Source organism: Leucoraja erinacea, chromosome 10 (genome assembly GCF_028641065.1).
Source record: "Leucoraja erinacea ecotype New England chromosome 10, Leri_hhj_1, whole genome shotgun sequence".
Lineage (NCBI taxonomy): Eukaryota > Metazoa > Chordata > Chondrichthyes > Rajiformes > Rajidae > Leucoraja > Leucoraja erinaceus.
The window spans coordinates 7,229,156-7,247,560 of NC_073386.1; positions in this window are offsets into that span (position 1 = coordinate 7,229,156).

The window sequence follows — 18,405 nt, forward strand, 5'->3', positions numbered from 1 at the left end:
GACAATTTTAAGATGGTTTAGTTCAATTTAGTTTGTTGTCACGTATATTGAGGTACAGGGGAAAGGTTTTGTTGCATGCTAACCAGTCGGCAGAAACAAGATATAGATATGCCATTTATTGTCACTATACATGTACAGTGAAACTGAAAGCTGCTCGTACTCAGTGCATACATACAATTTAGCACAAAAAACAAGAAACAGAAAAAAAACAAAAAACAGAAGGGAGATGGGGGGGGGGACATATATACATATATCATATATACATATATACAGATGGAAGTCCGTGTTGGGCGGTGTAGTCAGTGCATGTGTGGATTTGAATTTATGGTAGATATAATTCTCGGAAAGCAACTATTCCTGAGTCTGTTTGTCCTGGATTTGATGCACCTATAGCGCCTTCCAGAGGGCAGCAGGTCGAACAGTCCAAACGCAGGATGGGAGCTGTCTTTGATGATCTTCTTTGCCCTGCTAAGGCAGCGGGAGGTGTAGATGTCCATCAGGGAGGGGAGAGGGCAGCCAATGATCCTCTGCGCTGTCCTGGTTACCCTCTGAAGCCTCTCCCTGTCTGCCATGGTGCAGCTGCCATACCATGCTGTAATGCAGTATGTCAGCAGGCTCTCGATGGACGAGCGGTAGAAGGTCAGCAGCAGGTTAGAGTCCAGGTTGTGCTTCCTGAGGACCCTCAGGAAGTGCAGCCGCTGCTGAGCCTTCTTGATGACCGCTGTCGTGTTGTCCGTCCAGGAGATGTCAGCAGCGATATGGACACCGAGAAACCGGAAGGTGTTGACCCTCTCCACACACTCGCCGTTGATGTGTAGGGGGGCTAAGTCGGTGCTGTGCCTCCTGAAGTCGACAATGAGCTCTTTTGTTTTCCTGGTGTTCAGAGCCAGATTGTTTTCTGAGCACCAGGTTGTCAACTTCAGGACTTCCTCTCTGTAGGCTGCCTCGTCTCCCTTCGAAATAAGTCCGACCACAGTAGTGTCGTCAGCAAATTTGACGATGCGGTTGTTGTTGTGGGCCGGACTACAGTCGTAGGTGTAGAGACAGTATAAGAGGGGGCTTAGCACACAGCCCTGTGGGGAACCGGTACTCAACCTGCGAGTGGAGGAGAGGTGGGGGCCGAGTCTCACAGTCTGGGGCCGGTTGGTGAGGAAATCCTTTATCCAGGCACATGTGACAGTGGGGAGGCCGAGAGTGACCAGTTTACCTATGAGAATGTCCGGAATGATTGTATTAAAGGCTGAACTAAAATCCACAAAGAGCATCCGGACGTAGCTCTGCCCCAGCTCCAGATGGCTCAGCACAGAGTGGAGAGCTACGGTGATGGCGTCTTCTGTGGATCTGTTTTGGCGATAGGCGAATTGGTGGGGGTCGAGGTCTGGTGGTAGATAGACCTTGATGTGCTGGAGGACCAACCTCTCGAAGCACTTCGTGATTACCGGAGTGAGGGCCACAGGACGGTAGTCATTAAGGCTGGTGATGGTAGACTTCTTCGGCACAGGGACGATTGTGGCTGATTTTAGGCAGGACGGAATAACTGCCTGGGCCAGGGAGAGGTTGAAAATTCTGGTGAAGATGGCAGTGAGCTGGTGGGCGCACGCTTTGAGCACCTTACCAGGTACTCCATCTGGGCCGGTAGCCTTCTTGGGGTTCACTGCCAGGAGCACCCGTCTGACATCGTGTTCCCTGACAGTGAGTGGAGTAGTACAGGAGCTAGGTGAGGGTGGAAACAGGGCTGTAGCAGGTGAGTGCTGCTGTTGTGATGTTTCAAAGCGGGAGAAGAAGCAATTTAGCTTTTCTGCCAGCGGCGCACTCAGGTCTTCTGACTTTGTGGCACAGCCTCTGTAGTTGGTAATGTCTTGTATGCCCCGCCATACCTCCCGTGTATTATTGCTGGACAAGTGGGACTCTATGCTCCTCTTATGGTCCGCCTTGGCTTTTTTAATACCACTTTTCAGATCGGCTCGAGCAGCCCTGTACAGAGCTCTGTCACCTGACCTGAAGGCAGCATCGCGGGCTCTGAGGAGTGTGCGGACCTGGCTGGACATCCAGGGTTTCTGGTTTGGGAAAACCCGTATGTTTTTGTCTACAGTCACATTTCCGATGCAGAACTTGATATAGTCCAGCACCGATTCTGTGAGAGTTTCCAGGTCCTGGTGTTCGAATATGTCCCAGTTTGTCTGTGTAAAGCAGTCCTGTAGATTGGAGAGTGCATTTTCAGGCCAGGTTGTAACAGATCTTATGGTGGGCCTGGCACTGCGTCTGAGGGGGGTGTAGGCTGGAGAGAGCAGGAGGGAGAGATGATCTGACTGGCCGAGTTGGGGGAGGGGGGATGGCTCTATACGCGTGCTTGATATTGGTGTAGACATGATCCAGCGTGTTCACCCCTCTAGTAGAACACTTGACATGTTGGTAGAATTTCGGCAGTACAGTCTTCAAGTTGGCCTTATTAAAGTCCCCTGCGATTATGTGAACACCTTCGGGGTGGTCCCGCTGCTGTTCGTTAATGGTGTTCAGCAGGAGAGAGAGCGCCTTGTTTACATTGGCGTCAGGTGGAATATACACAGCCGTGACAATCACGACTGTTAGTTCTCTCGGTAGAAAAAAAGGCCGGCATCTTACAGACATGTACTCGAGGTCAGGGGAACAATGATTGTCTATGATTGTCCCGTTGTTGCACCAATTCTCATGCACGTATATACAGAGGCCCCCTCCCCTGCTCTTACCGGAGTCCATAGTCCTGTCCCCGCGGAGCAGAAAGCGACCTGCTAGCTGCATGCTAGCATCAGGTATCCCCGGGTGAAGCCAGGTTTCGGTGATAATCATAACACAGCAGTCGCGGACATATCGATTTCCGGCGAGTTGTACTTCCAGGTCATCCATTTTGTGAACCAGGGATCTGGCGTTGGAGAGATACAGGCTCGGTAGAGGTGGCTTGTGTGGTCGATTCCTTAGCCTTAGCAAAGCACCGGACCTGCGGCCTCGCTTCTGCTTCCTCTCCCTCCTCCGTCTGCGCCGCCTCCTAGACCCGACAACAATCCACGGGGACCCCGGTGGTCTCGCTATGTCGCCCGGGATGTTATACTTGCGATGGAAGACACCCGAAACCGCAGTCTGGCGCTGGTCACCGATATCCGCGATATCCACGAGGTTCTGCCAGGAGTAGCGGGTGTAGCGGGTGTTCGCAGACCCGACTGCAAAGACGTACACGGACAACACAACGTACACAAACAACAATAGCGGAACTCGCTATCAAAACATGGAGGGGACGGGGGACACATTGTTTTGGCGGCCACGCGCGCATGCGCACACTCACACACATACACGCGCGATGCTTCGGAGGCTCTATCCAGCGCTAAATGCAGCTCAACTCTGTCTGTCTCACCGGGTTAACTACAGCCCAGCCTGGACTGACGGGACACCAGTGCTGCTTCTCCATGCTGGCCATATTTCCCGCAAGTCCAGGGAGGGCTGTAGGTTCACCTGGCGGGACAGGCAGAGTTGAGCTGGGTTTAGTGCTGTTTCTCTGTGGTGGCTGTGGGCCTGGGGGCACCGTTCGTGTCTGACTCCCAACCTCTCTTGCCACCCGTGGGTGGGGGGGGGGGGGGGCACTCGGGACAGCGCCGGAGACCCGGCTGGGATTGATCCTGGCTGTGGATTAGGCGCAGGTCTGTGCCACGTCTCCCTCCTCTAATCACCGCTCCCTATCCGCAGTCCCACTTCTCCCTCCTCCAATCATCGCACTGAATCATCATGCCCCGCCCCCATTGCCTGCTGACCGATGTCTCTCTCGTCCAATCGGCGCCCTCTGTCATCAGTCCCACCCCCAATGTCTCGCGGAAAGCGCCGATTTTAAAATCCGGATCACAAAAACTTGGGGGGGATGTCCCCCACCTCCCAAAACATGGGGGGGGGGGGGGAAGTGTCCCCTCTGGCCCCTCCGGGTTTTCCGCTCCTGGTCAGCAAGACAATACATGATTACGATCAATCCATTTACAGTGTATAGATACATGATAAGGGAATAACGTTTAGTGCAAGGTAAAGCCAGCAAAGTCGAATCAAGGATAGTCCGAGGGTCATCAAGGAGGTAGATAGTAGTACAGCACTGCTCTCTGGTTGTGGTAGGATGATTCAGTTGCCTGATAACAGCTGGGAAGAAACTGTCCCCGAATCATGTGACTGATGTGGTGTGCGTTTTCACACTTCTATACCTTTTGGGAGAAGAGGGAGTGGTAGGGTGCAACTCGTCTTTAATTATGCGGCTGGCCTTGCTGAGGCAGCGTGAGGTATATAGGGAAGGAAGGATTGGTTTGTGGTGGTGTCCACAATTTGTTGCAATTTCTTGTGGTCTTGGATGGAGCTGTTCCCAAACCATGTATTGTGCTTGGAATGCCTTGTCGGAGATGGCCAGGCAACCAGAGTCAGCAGCGACTTTCAAAAGGGAAATGCATATATTTACTTGACGGAGAAATAGAAATCTGAGGCTTTGGAAATAGAGATAGTAGAGAAACTGTGGGCCAAATAGTCTCCATCTATGATGCTTCATTCTGTCGGAGTGTTAATAATATTGAATATTGAAACTATTCTTGAAACTGATGGTCGCGGTTTGTCAGGCTCCTGTGTCTTCATCCTAATGGTGGAAGAAAAAATGAGAGCATGGCCAGGGTGGTGTGGGTCTTTGATGATACTGGCTGTATTTTTGAGGCAGTGCTGCATGGTATATTGGATAGCACGCTAAATAAGGCCACTTCTTGTCAGGTGAATGTAAAGGATCCCTTGGAATCCATTCAAAGAACATCTTGCTGTTCTGATAAATATTTCCCATAGAAACATAGAAACATAGAAACATAGAAAATAGGTGCAGGAGTAGGCCATTCGGCCCTTCGAGCCTGCAACGCCATTCGATATGATCATGGCTGATCATCCAACTCAGTATCCCATCCCAGCCCATTCATTAGTGTTGGGTGCCTGATGTCACACTTCTGTCTTCTGTGCAAAACTGGCCCCCATCTCGCACAACTGAACAATTTGAAGTGGTCCAAGCTTAGTTCAGAGAAACAGCATGAAATGTGATCATCAGTCTGTCGAAGGGCCCTGACCCGAACCGTCACCTATCCACGTTCTCCAGAGACGCTGCCTAACCCGCAGAGTTACTCCAGCACTCTGTAAGCCAGTATCTGAAGTTAGACTTTAGAAACATAGAAACATAGAAAATAGGTGCAGGAGTAGGCCATTCGGCCCTTCGAGCCTGCACCGCCATTCAATATGATCATGGCTGATCATCCAACTCAGTATCCCGCCCCTGCCTTCTCTCCATACCCCCTGATCCCTTTAGATACAAGGGCCACATCTAACTCCCTCTTAAATATAGCCAATGAACTGGCCTCAACTACCTTCTGTGGCAGAGAATTCCACAGATTTACCACTCTCTGTGTAAAAAATGATTTTCTCATCTCGGTCCTAAAAGACTTCCCTCTTATCCTTAAACTGTGACCCCTTGTTCTGGACTTCCCCAACATTAGGAATAATCTTCCTGCATCTAGCCTGTCCAACTCCTTAAGAATTTTGTAAGTTTCTATAAGATCTCCCCTCAATCTTCTAAATTCTAGCGAGTACAAACCAAGTCTATCCAGTCTTTCTTCATATGAAAGTCCTGCCATCCCAGGAATCAGTCTGGTGAACCTTCTCTGTACTCCCTCTATGCCAAGAATATCTTTCCTCAGATTAGGAGACCAAAACTGTACGCAATAGAGTTATACAGCATGGAAACTGGCCCTCAGGCCTAATTTGCCCATGCCGACCAACATACTAGTACGCTTGGCCCATTGCCCTCTAAACATATCCTATCAATGTACCTGAAGAAGAGCCTCAACCCAAAATGTCACCTATTCCTTTTCTCTAGAGATGTTGTCTGACCCAAAGGGTACAAAAAGATACAAAGGACATTTATTATTACATACACCAATTGGTGTAGTGAAATTTGACTTGCCATTGCAGCACACAACTTGCCCTACAGCTTTTTGTGTCAATGTTTGGTTTAAACCAGCATCTGCAGTTCCTTCCTATGCATACCTTCAATCAATTACAATTTTTAAAAAATAGTAAAAGCTGCAGATGCTCACATTCCAAAATAAAACCAGCAAGTGCTGAGATATGCAATAGGTCAGACAGCATCTGCAGGAATAGAAAAGTTCATGTTTCAGGTTGATGACCTTTCCGCCTACTTTGGTCATTGTCATGGTGTTGATATTGGTGTGTTGCTGTGCAAAAAAACTTGCCCTGCACAAAAAAAACTTGCCCTCCTTTAAACGTTGTCCCTCTCCCCTTCAAGCTATGACCTTTGCTTTTTTGACTTAAGTTTATCAGTTCATAAGTGATAGGAGCAGAATTGGCCCCTCAAGTCTACTCCACCATTCAATCATGGCTGATGTATCTTTCCACACTGGAAAAAAGGTTTCTGGCTGTCTACCTTATCTACTGCTCTCATCATTTTATAAACTTCTATCAGGTCTCTCCTCAGCCCCCAACACTCCAGAGAAAGTGACCCAAGTCCTACGACTCCTTACAGCTATTACTCGCTCAAGAAGGCTTTGAAGAACAAATCAGATTTATTTTTCTAAGAAGTCGGATATGGAAGCGGTTCCAAAGGCCATGATCTGCCGTTCATTAAAAGCTCAGACGATCTTTTGCATCAAAGCCCATTTTTCACCTTAACGTCAAATCCTTTTTTATCAAACCTTGGCTCTGTGTGTGCTCATTGCCTTTACCTTCACAGCCCCCTGAGGTAGAGAACTCCAGAAATTCACATCTGCTTAAAGATGCTTCTGCTCAGACAGAGTCAAGATAGTCGCGAGTGTTTAATTGTCGTGCGTTCCGAAAGGGAACAATGACATTCTTAAGGGGCTGTCCCACTTGGGTGACCTAATCCGCGAGTCCAGAAGAGTGTCTACGACCTTCAAGCTCGAGGGCACTCGTCTGGAAAGCCTCGAGCTGGATCGACCGACCGCACACACACACACACACACACACACACACACACACACACACACACACACACACACACACACCACACACACACACACACACACACACACACACACACACACACACACACACACACACACACACACACACACACACACACACACATCGCAAAGGTGGGGGCCATGGAAAGCGGGGGAGCGCTGTCTGTGCGATGAAGAGGTGGGTAAAACGGCTGCACAGTAACGGTAAGTCCTTTAGGGAGCGCTGAGGAGGGTGGGGGGGGGGAGGGGAGAGAGGGGAAGAGAGGGAGAGAGAAGGGGAGAGAAGGGGAGAAAAGGGGGGAGGGAAAGGGGGAAAGAATGGGGAAGAGAAGGGGAAAGAATGGGGGGGGGGAAGGGGAAAGAATGGGGGGGTGAAGGAGTGAAGACATTTTTAAGAAGTATAATAAAGTTTAGCGGGCATTTTACCTACCAGTAGGTCTTCCTTGGTCCTGAAAACTCTAATGAGCCAATCAAAATGCCCGGTGAGCGAAGAAGATTCATTACGGCTGCCTTCGAATGCCTGTAACCAAACAGCGACCCCACTTCACTGCACTACGAGTTAAAAAGAACCATGCCGACACAATTTTACTTGCGGAAATGTTTTTAACATGCAGAAAAATATTCCGCGACCTAGTTGAGGCCACGAGTATTCGGGAACTGCCCTCGAGCATGAAGGGGAGTTCCAGTGACCTCATAGGACCTCCTGGGACCATGTGTCGACCATGCTGCGAGTTTGTAGGTCAAAGTCACTCTTTTAAACTCGCAGATTAGGTCGCCCAAGTGGGACAGCCCCTTAACTTGCAGGAGCAGCACAACAGGTTGTAAGTGCAGGACTCAATGGATAATATGGTAGAAGAAGTAAACAAAAGGAGAGTTCAATAGATTAAAATATATATATATAATGCAAAAACAGAATAAAGCCCAAAGTACCTAGTGCAATCATAGTCATTGTTTAGTTTAGTTTAGTTTTGTTTTGTATATTGTCAGAAGATGGACACAAAATGCTGGGATAACTCAGCGGGACAGGCAGCATCTCTGGATAGATGTTTCAGATCATGTCTGAGGAAGGGTCCCGACCCAAAGCATCACCTGCACATGTTCTCCAGAGATGCAGCCTGACCCGCTGAGTTACTCCAGGACTTTGTTTCCCTTGTTGATGGCTTGAATGCTCTTGCCTGTTCCGATGCTCCAAGGTATATGGAGTTCTAACTAATCTGTAAAACATTTCAAACTGCTCTCTTTTTATGCATTTTGTGTAATTATGCCTGTGGTTATAATCAGCAGAATGTAAGAGGGCAAATGTTGACCATTTGTGTCCTATAATCCCTTTCCTGGCCTTTATAACAACCTACTAAATGACCACTTTGTTATAATGACATGGTGCTGCTTCCTCATACTCCTTGGAGCCTTAATCAAAATTAAATGTGTTTAAAAAGTTATACAATACATTTAAAAATGAGGGGAAAGAAATGAGGCATTCAATTTGCTCTGGCTTGAGCAATTTAACGAAAAAGAAAACCTATTACCATGAAAATGATAAAACCCGTAGGGATTTAGTAATGATTAGTCATTGCTTACTCTCCTATGGACAATCTAATCAATGAGTTGGTCAAGATGGGTAATTACTCTCTTCATTTCCAGTCTATAAAGAGATCGATAAAGAAAAATATCTGGATCAGAGGAAGTTGTGGCCTCACCGATCCCAGACTTTGTCACGTAGGCTGAGACTAGTTTCATTTATTTTATTCTGAGAAATTTATCTTGAGAAATCTTGCGTTCAGTTGAAGTCTGAAGATGGGCCCTGAATGGAAACGTCGCCTGCCCATGTCCTTTAGAGATGCTGCTCGGCCCACTGAGTTACTCCGGCATTTGTTAGTTTTTTGTAAATCAACTCCCATGTCCTACTCACCCCCCACCCCCTTCATTCTCTTCATTCTCGGTGGCTTGAGTATACATTGACTTTGACTTTGACTCTGACATCGGGGGGGGGGGGGGGGGGGAGAGTGCAGTGGAGAGATACGTTTTTTGGCCTTCCATCACAGCGATGTGATGGATGTTTATGTAAATTATGTTGTGTCTTGGGTCTATGTGTTTGTAATGTATGGCTGCAGAAACGTCATTTCGTTTGGACCTCAAGGGGTCCAAATGACAAATATCTTGAATCTTGAATCTTGAATCTTGAACATGCACGTGTATGTATGAGGTCATGTGTCATGAGGTCATAAGGTCATAAGGTAGCCCCCCCTCGGTCATGACTGACCATGGGCGATGAATCCTGGTCGAATGCAAGCCTGGGCGATGTCATATGGAGGACAGGCTGTTGCCCATGCAGCACGTCCCCCCCTTTCCATGTCGCTGATCGAACCAAAGGAACAGCCGGGCCGTTACAGTTTGGCACCAGTGCTGTTGCAGGAGCTGCCAGAGCGAGGTTGTGGACAACGACAAACTGCCTTAGGGGCTCCGACTCTGGATTTTCTTTACTCCTGGAGCCTTTTCCATGACTGGATATGGCCACAAGGTAATCAGAGTTTTCCCTCTCCTAGATGGACTGCCTTCCCAGGCTGATTAGCCCCATCTGCCCGAGACTCGTGGGAGCGGGAGCGTCTACCTTCCCGTGCAGGTCTACAACATCTGCCCACTGCCCCTGCCATAAGGAATAGAGTAGAATGAGGTCATCTGATTTTTTTTGATTTTTTTTTAATATAATAAAGAGAGAAAAAAAAAGCATGATAAAGAAGATTTACTAATAATATAACATTGGAGATAGGTTCGAAAATTATTAAGTATAACTTTTCATCTCATCCTGATTTCGAGCTTCAGTCAGTTTTCCGTGCCGAACCATTCTACCCCTTCAAATAGTCAATAATTGGAGACCATATTCTGACAAAAAGTTCTTGTTTGTCCATTAAGACAAGTCTAGTTCTTTCCAAATGTAAGGTCTCCAACATTTCCATAATCCACATTTTAATTGTCATTAGGAATTAGGTCATTTGGCCCATCAAGTCTACTCCGCCATTCAAACATGGCTGATCTATCTCTCCCTCTTAACCCCATTCTCCTGCTTTCTCCCCATAACCTCTGATACGTCTACTAATCAAGAATCTATCTATCTCTGCCTTAAAACGACTATTTGACCTGGCCTCCACAGCCTTCTGTGGCAAAGAATTCCACAGATTCACCACCTTTGAGAATACATGCATGGTGTTGCTGTGGCTTTCTTCAATGTCTCTGGACGAAGAGAGTGTGTAAAAAAAGAATCGGTGAACGGCAGCAGGCTGAGGATTGGACTGGCTCGGTGAATTTGTGTAACTTGTGTCGGCGCCAGGAATGTGGAGACTCTTATGTCCTGTCTCGGCGTGGCCTGCTGTATGATTTTATCGGGCTGTTGGCAAAACAAAGCAATTCACTGTATCTAGGTAATGTGACATTAACGTATCATTGAATAAACAATTAATTCAACTCACGTCAAGGGCAGAAACCCAGATCGGGATGGGCGGTCATGGTGGCACAGCGCCAGAGACCTGGGTTCGATCCCAACTATGGGCGCTGTCTGTATGGAGTTTGTACGTTCTCCCCGTGACCTGCGTGGGTTTTCTCAGTTTGCTCCCACACTCCATAGACGTACAGGGTTGTAGGCTTGATTAATTGGCTTGATAAAAATGTAAAATTGTCCAAGTTGGCAATATGCAGTGCACTGCCCTGCCGACTACAAAATGCAGAAGGTTCAGAAGGTTCAGATCTTCTTGGTTGATCCATCATTGGAAACATTCCGTGAGCCACTGGTGGCTTTTAGAATAAGAGAAGAAACTATGAAATCCTTGTGATTAGAGAGAAAGGACTGTGACTGCCAAAATGACCATAAGACCATTAGACCATCAGACATGGGAGACCATTCAGCCCATCGAGTGGATTCCACCATTCAATCATGGCTGATCTATCTTTTCTTCACAACCCCTTTCTCCCACTTGCTCCCCATAACCTTTGACATCGTTACTAATCAAGAACCTATCCATCTCTCCTTTAAAAATACCCAGTGTGTTGGCATCCAAGCTGTCTGTGGCAATTAAATCTACAAATTCACCGCCGTCTGGCTAAAGAAATTCTTCTTCATCTCCATTTTAAAGGTACGTCCTTTTATTCTGAGGCTCTACCCTCTGGTTCTGGATTCTACAATTACAGGAGATTTATTTTCCTCATCTACTCAACCTAGGCATTTCATTACTCCGTAGGTTTCAATAAGATCTCCCCTCATCCTTCTGGGAAGTAAATGTCAACAAATAAAATGTTCTTGGATTATTCCATGTTGCGTGCTTTTGTAAATGCCTCGGCAAGGCCTGCAGCATAATCAAAAATGAGTCGCACCCCTCTTCTCCCCTCTCCCGATGGGCAAAAGATATAGACGTGCAAAAACGCACACCTCCAGATTCAGGGACAGCTTCTTCCCAGCTGTTATCAGGCAACTGAACCATTCTAGTAACAACTAGAGAGCAATCCTGAGCTACTATCTACCTCGTTGGAGAGCCTCGGACTATCTTTCATTGGACTTATCTTGCACTAAACATTATTCCCTTTACCATGCATCTTCACACTGTGGATTGCACGATTGTGATCATGTATTGTCGTTCCGCTGACTGGTGAGCACTCAACAGAAGCTTTTCACTGTACCTCGGTACACGTGACAATAAACAAAACGAAACTCAAACTAAGGTGAAAATGAAAATGAAAAGAAAACCTATACCCCTCGAGATAACTAACATGTAAGATTACACTTATGACACTAACATGCCGTGAATTAAAATGTGCCTCACATTTCCTACATTATCACTGAAATGCAAAGGTTGCACGTCAGTTTAAGGTAAGTAAAGCGTTACTTCGCAATACGAGGAATATTTAAATTCAGTCCCAAATTTTGTGGGTCGTTAAATTCCATCATCACAATAGCTTTTGAAATTCATAATCCTTCTTGTAGATGGCTTATCGAATGATTCATGTCTCGGTTTATTTTTACTGAATATGTACAGCTTTAATGTGTAGATGCAAAAGCATTTACAAATGGTTCCTGATCAAACCTGGCACTGTCTTCTCAATCCGTGGACATTATCTCCTCTTTATTCAGCATATTAATCACCATTTTCTTCTCCCTGGTTTCAAGTTGAATTAATGTTTCATGGTATGTCTACAAGCACGACTGATAATTTAGCTGTTCTCTGTTATGACTTGCAGTGAGACACATATACTGCTTGCCGAGTGCTCACATATTTTGCATCCAATTCTCCAAAGTAATATTCATTGCCTTAATTTTTTATGACCAAAGCTCTTGTCTTCCACAATTTGAAGCACACCGTCTGAAATATAAAAACCATGATGTGCTTCCTTGCATTCATCACTATTAATATATTCTTTCCCTTCTGTTTGGGGAACTGTACCTGAACACTACACACTTGCTCATCATTACTGCACTTTGTTTTTAATTATTATTATTATTAAAGGAAGTACTTGGAGCCACGTTCTTTTTTTCTCTCTTCTTCAATTGTTTTTCCTTCTCTCCTCCCCTTCTGAACCATCGGTGAGGGAGGGCATTGAATCTGGTATAGCACATGGATACCAGATTGGTGAAACGTCACCCGTTCCTTCCCTCCAGAGATGCTGCCTGGCCCGCTGAGTTACTCCAACATGTTGTGACTGTCTTCGGCAAAGATGCCTAATTGACTGCGGTGTCGTGTATTGGAATGACTGACAGTGGAAACTTTGGCAGTGAAGATAAAGCAGAGGTAATGTCTTGAACTTGCGAGTCAGATAGGTCTGCTATTGTCACGTGTACAGTGAAAGGCTCTTGATTGTGTGCTTACCAACTAAATCAGATACTACCACACATGAATGAGATCAAGCCATACGCAAGTTCAACAGTGCGAGCAAAGAGACAAATACCAGAATGCTGGATATAGGCACAGCATTGCAGCATTACAGTTCCATAGAAAAAGTGCAATGTCCACAATGATGTAGGTTGGAGGATTGGAACAACACCCCAGCTTATGTGTGAAATACTAGCTTACAGTGAAAGCAAATACATTTTCAGTAGCTGCAAAGGTGTGGAGAGGAGATAGATAGATAGAGAGATAGATAGATAGATAGATAGATAGATAGATAGATAGATAGATAGACAGACAGACAGACAGACAGACAGACAGACAGACAGACAGACAGATAGACAGATAGACAGATAGACAGATAGATAGATAGATAGATAGATAGATAGATAGATAGATAGATAGATAGATAGATAGATAGATAGATAGATAGATAGATAGATAGATAGATAGATAGAAGATTCCTTCTCATCCTTCTAAATTCCAGTGAATACAAGCTTAGTTGCTCCATTCTTTCATCATATGGCAGTCCCGTGATCCTGGGAATTAATCTCATGAACCTACGCTGCACTCCCTCATAACAAGAATGTCTTTCCTCAAATTAGGAGACCAAAACTGCACACAATACTCCAAATGTGGTCTCACCAGGGCCCTGTACAACTGCAGAAGGACCTCTTTGCTCCTTTACTCAAATCCATGTTATGAAGACCAACATGCCATTAGCTTTCTTCACTGACTGCTGTACCTGCATGCTTACTTTCAGTGACTGGAGTACAAGGACACACAGGTCTCGTTGCACCTCCCCTTTTCCTAATCTGACACCATTCAGATAATACTCTGCCTTCTTGTTCTAGCCACCAAAATAGATAACCTCACATTTATCCACATTGGTCTTCACTGTGTCTTAGCGACTTTAGACTTTGGAGATACAGGCCCTTCGGCCCACCTAGTTGTGCCAACCAGTGATCCCCGCACACTAGCACTATCCTACAAACTAGGGACAATTTACAATTTTACCGAAGCCAATTAACCGACAAACCTATACGTCTTTGGATTGTGGGAGGAAAACTGGTGCACCCGGAGAAAATCCATGTGGTCACGGGTAGAACGTACAAACTCCGTACAGACAGCATTCATAGTCAGGATCGAACCTGGTTATCTAGCGTTTCTTCTTCTTCTTGCATATGGCATGCACAGCCTAAAGTTGCAAGTCAACTTGTTGTATTTGATCTATTTGTTTGTGCACGTCGAGTTGATTGCATTAGTCGAAACAGGGTGGTCCACGTGGACGTTGCAATCGCCCAGCCCGTATCTGGCGCTGTACGACAGCAACTCTACCGTTGCCCCATTATGCCTCCCTGACTCACAATTGAACTCGCAGAAGAGTCTTGATGTGGATAAATGTACGTTTGGAGTCTGGAGTTTGACGTTTGAAGTTTGGGATCAGCCTTGCAAACAAATTACAGAGCGAGAAACTTGAATGATCAAGTTGTAAAATTGTCATTTAAAACAAAATCTCTACCTGTGACTTATTTTTGAAGCCGACTTAAAGTAATGACTGCAACTGTTGTGGCAAATCTGATTAGTCTTCCGGTTGAGGTGTGTTTGATGGTTGATGGTTGATACTCAGTTAAATATGACTCAATTTAGGATGCCCAGCCTAACGAACTGAAAAAAAGGCCTTTTCCTCCATTAGATGCCTCCGTGCGATTGTCAATAGTCTTAAAAAGTGTAATGATTTCTTATTAGCGTCTGAATGAACCGTAAAACTACCTTTGGAGATATTGACATTTCCACAGAAATAAACACTGGAGTTCCTTCCCCTTCATATACAAAGTGACAGCTCGTTATTTCAAGCTGCATCATTGGTTGCCAATCGTGCATGGGCCGCTGTATTTAAAAATATACTCACTATTATTGTTATTATTCTGCTATTATTGTTTGTTTGTTTTTTATGTGTTTCTATACACATACACACATGTAGACATAAAAAACCAGCAATTATAGCGCAATAATAATATATGTGTGTGTACATATATATATATTTATTTATTTATATATATATACTGTCAATATGTGTGTGTGTGCGTGTATGTGTGTGTATATGTGAGTATGTGCATATACTGTATACACACACTGAACTTTTTTTTCCCTCATTTATTATATTGTTTACAGTTTTCTTCTTGCGTATGGCGTGCACAGCCAAAAGTTGTAGATCAAGGGTAGACATCCAGGCCAGGACAGCATCAGTTACTGGGTGGATGGCTTTGATGCCCCCAGGGAAAAGCCTCAGTGAGCAGTCATTCACGGTGTGTGCGGTGGCCTGGTCTGGATGTCCGCTGTGGTAAGCAGGGCTGTCCGTCATCCCCCACTTATGCAGGTGATGGGCTGTTCTTGTGCGTGGAGGGTGCGGATTCTGTTCAGGGAGGTCAAAACTCAGTGGTTTCACAGTGGGGCCTGTGAGGACCTGTCCGTTGTGGCATTGGCATCTTTCCAGTCTCTGCGCCACTCAGTCTCATAGTCAACCTTCACGTGGTCCCCCCTGTTTCGACTAATGCAATCAACACGACGTGCACAAACAAATAGATTGTTTACAGTGTACGATGGTTCCATATTCTGTTGTGCTGATGCAAGGAATTATGTCATTGTGCATCTTAGGTACACAAAAATTCTGCAGAAACTCAGCGGGTGCAGCAGCATCTATGGAGCGAAGGAAATAGGCAACGTTTTGGGCCGAAACTCTTCTTCAGATGTCAAATAGAATCAATGTCATTGTTCTATTTGGGACACATGACGATAAAACACTCACGACTTGATTTGTCAAATACAAAGCTATTCTTTTTTCTCCTCTGGATCTCTCTGGATCTCAAAGGTAATTGGGAAAGTTTACAAGCCCTTCTACACAGTAAATAATGCACTGTTCCCAAACATAAACTCAATCAGTTTTTACCACGAGTAAGAATTATCAATGATGAAAGATACAAAGCTGGAGTAACTCAGCGGGACAGGCAGCATCTCTGGAGAGAAGGAATTTTAAGAGGGATATATTTAAGAGGGAGTTAGATGTGGCCCTTGTGGCTAAAGGGATCAGGGGGTATTGAGAGAAGGCAGGTACAGGATACTGAGTTGGATGATCTGCCATGATCATATTGAATGGCGGTGCAGGCTCGAAGGGCCCAATGGCCTACTCCTGCACCTATTTTCTATGTTTTTATGTTTCTATGCATGAGTGACATTTCGCCAATCTGATATCCATCAGCTTTTGGATGTAATGCCCTCCTCACCAGCAGTTAGATAGGCTTCAGAAGACAAGGAGTGAAAGGAAAACAATTGAAGAAGAAAAAAATGAAAGGTGGCTCAAAGTATTTCCTTTAATAATAATTAAAACAAAGTACAGTAATGATGTGCAAGTGTTTGGTGTCAAGGTACGGTTCCCCAAACAGAGGGGAAAGAATATATTAATGCATTGTTCCCAAATGTAAATTCAATCGTTTTTTTTAAACGCAGGTGAGGATTATCAATGAAGATGGACACACAATGCTGGAGTAACTCAGCGGGACAGGGGACATGTCTGGAGAGAAGGAATGGGTGGCATTTCGGGTTGAGCCCCTGCTTCAGACTGAGTCTTGACCCAAACGTCACCCATTCCTTCTCTCCAGAGATGCTGCCTGTCCCGCTGAGTTACGCCAGCATTTTGTGTCTATCTTCGGTGTAAACCAGCATCTGCAGTTCCTTCCTACACATCAGGATTATCAATGAAGGTAGACACAAAATACTGGAGTAACTCAGCGGGGCAGGTAGCATCTCTGGAGGGAAGGGACGGGTGACGTTTCGGGTCGAGACCCTTCTTCAGACTGAGAGTCAGGGGAAAAGGAGACGTAGAGATATGCAAGGGTAAGGTGTGGTAACGAGAGATCAAAGGAGATGGAAATGTAGAATGGATCAATAATTCGTTCAGCAGATACAAGTAAAAAATTACATTTCTAATGTTGCCCAATCTGTTTTTAATGCAGGTTTCAAGACACATAATGTTTCGTAATAAAGCTGTTTTATAAACTAAATAATTGGTGAAATGGAAGTGGTAACTGGTCTATAGATTGCCAGACCTTATTGTGAGGCTGTTCAGGTCCTCAGTGCCAAAGATGCAGAATATGAGTGATTGTAGAAGTCTTCAAAGGTGTTCAAAGACTCATAGAGTTGCACAGCACGGAAATCTGCCCAACACGTCCATATGACCATATAACCATATATACGTCCATGCTAACCAAGATGCCCATCCAAATTGAAGATAGACACAAAATGCTGGAGTAACTCAGCAGGTCAGGCAGCATCTCTGGAGAAAAAGGATTAGGTGATGTTTCTGGTCGGCACCCTTCTTCTGACCACTCCAGTCTGAAAAAGGGTCTCGAGCCGAAATGTCGCCCGTTCCTTCTCTCCAGAGATGCCGCCTGCCCCGCTGAGTCTCACCAAATAAGTGGGGTGGAAGTTTGCAACCTTCACGTGGTCCACCCTGTTTCAACGAATGCAATCAACCTGGCGTGCACAATCAAACAAGATCAAATAGAACAAGTTGTCCCACAACTTTAGGCTGTGCACGCCATACGCAAGAAGATGAAGACCAACTAAATGGTGGATGGAAATTCAATCGTAGGTTCTAAAGGGAATTGGATACATCCTTGAAGACATTCAGACACCCTGACTCCTTCCGACGAGGTGTTACCTGTCACCCTGAGTTACTCCATCATTTTGTGTCTATCTTCAGTATAAACTTGCATCTGCAGTTCCTTCCTGCCTACCTAAATTTGTCTTACATGTCTGCATGTGACCCATATCCCTCTAAACCTTTCTTAATGGGTCGGCTGGGCTTTTATTCACTGGAATTTAGAAGGATGAGAGGGGATCATATAGAAACATGTACAATTCTTAAGGGATTGGGCAGGCTAGATGCAGGAATTTTTTTTCCCTATGTTGGGGGGGGGTCCAGAAGTAGGCGTCACAGTTTAAGGATAAGGGGTAGGCCATTTAGGACTGAGATGAGGAAAAACGTTTTCACCCAGACAGTTGTGAATCTGTGGAATTCTCTGCCACAGAAGACAGTAGAGGCGAATTCACTGGATTTATTCAAGAGAGAGTTAAATATAGCTCTTAGGGCTAACAGAATCAAGGGGTATGGGGAAAAAGCAGGAACAGGGTACTGATTTTTGATCAGTCATGATCATATTGAATGGCGGTGCAGGCTCGAAGGGCTGAATGGCCTACTCCTGCACCTAGTTTCTATGTTTCTATGTTTTATCCATGTAACATCTGTAAAGCAACAACTAGATGGAGAACTTAGTAGCATGGTGTTAAGATAGCGACCTCTCCCTGAATGTCAGAAAGACAAAGGAGCTATTTATTAACTTCAGGAAAAGGTGCACGCGCCCAGTCAGTAACAATGAAGGCTAAGTGGAAATGATCATGTAAACATCACCAACAATTTGTCCTGCACATTGAAGCTATGGTCAACAATGCAC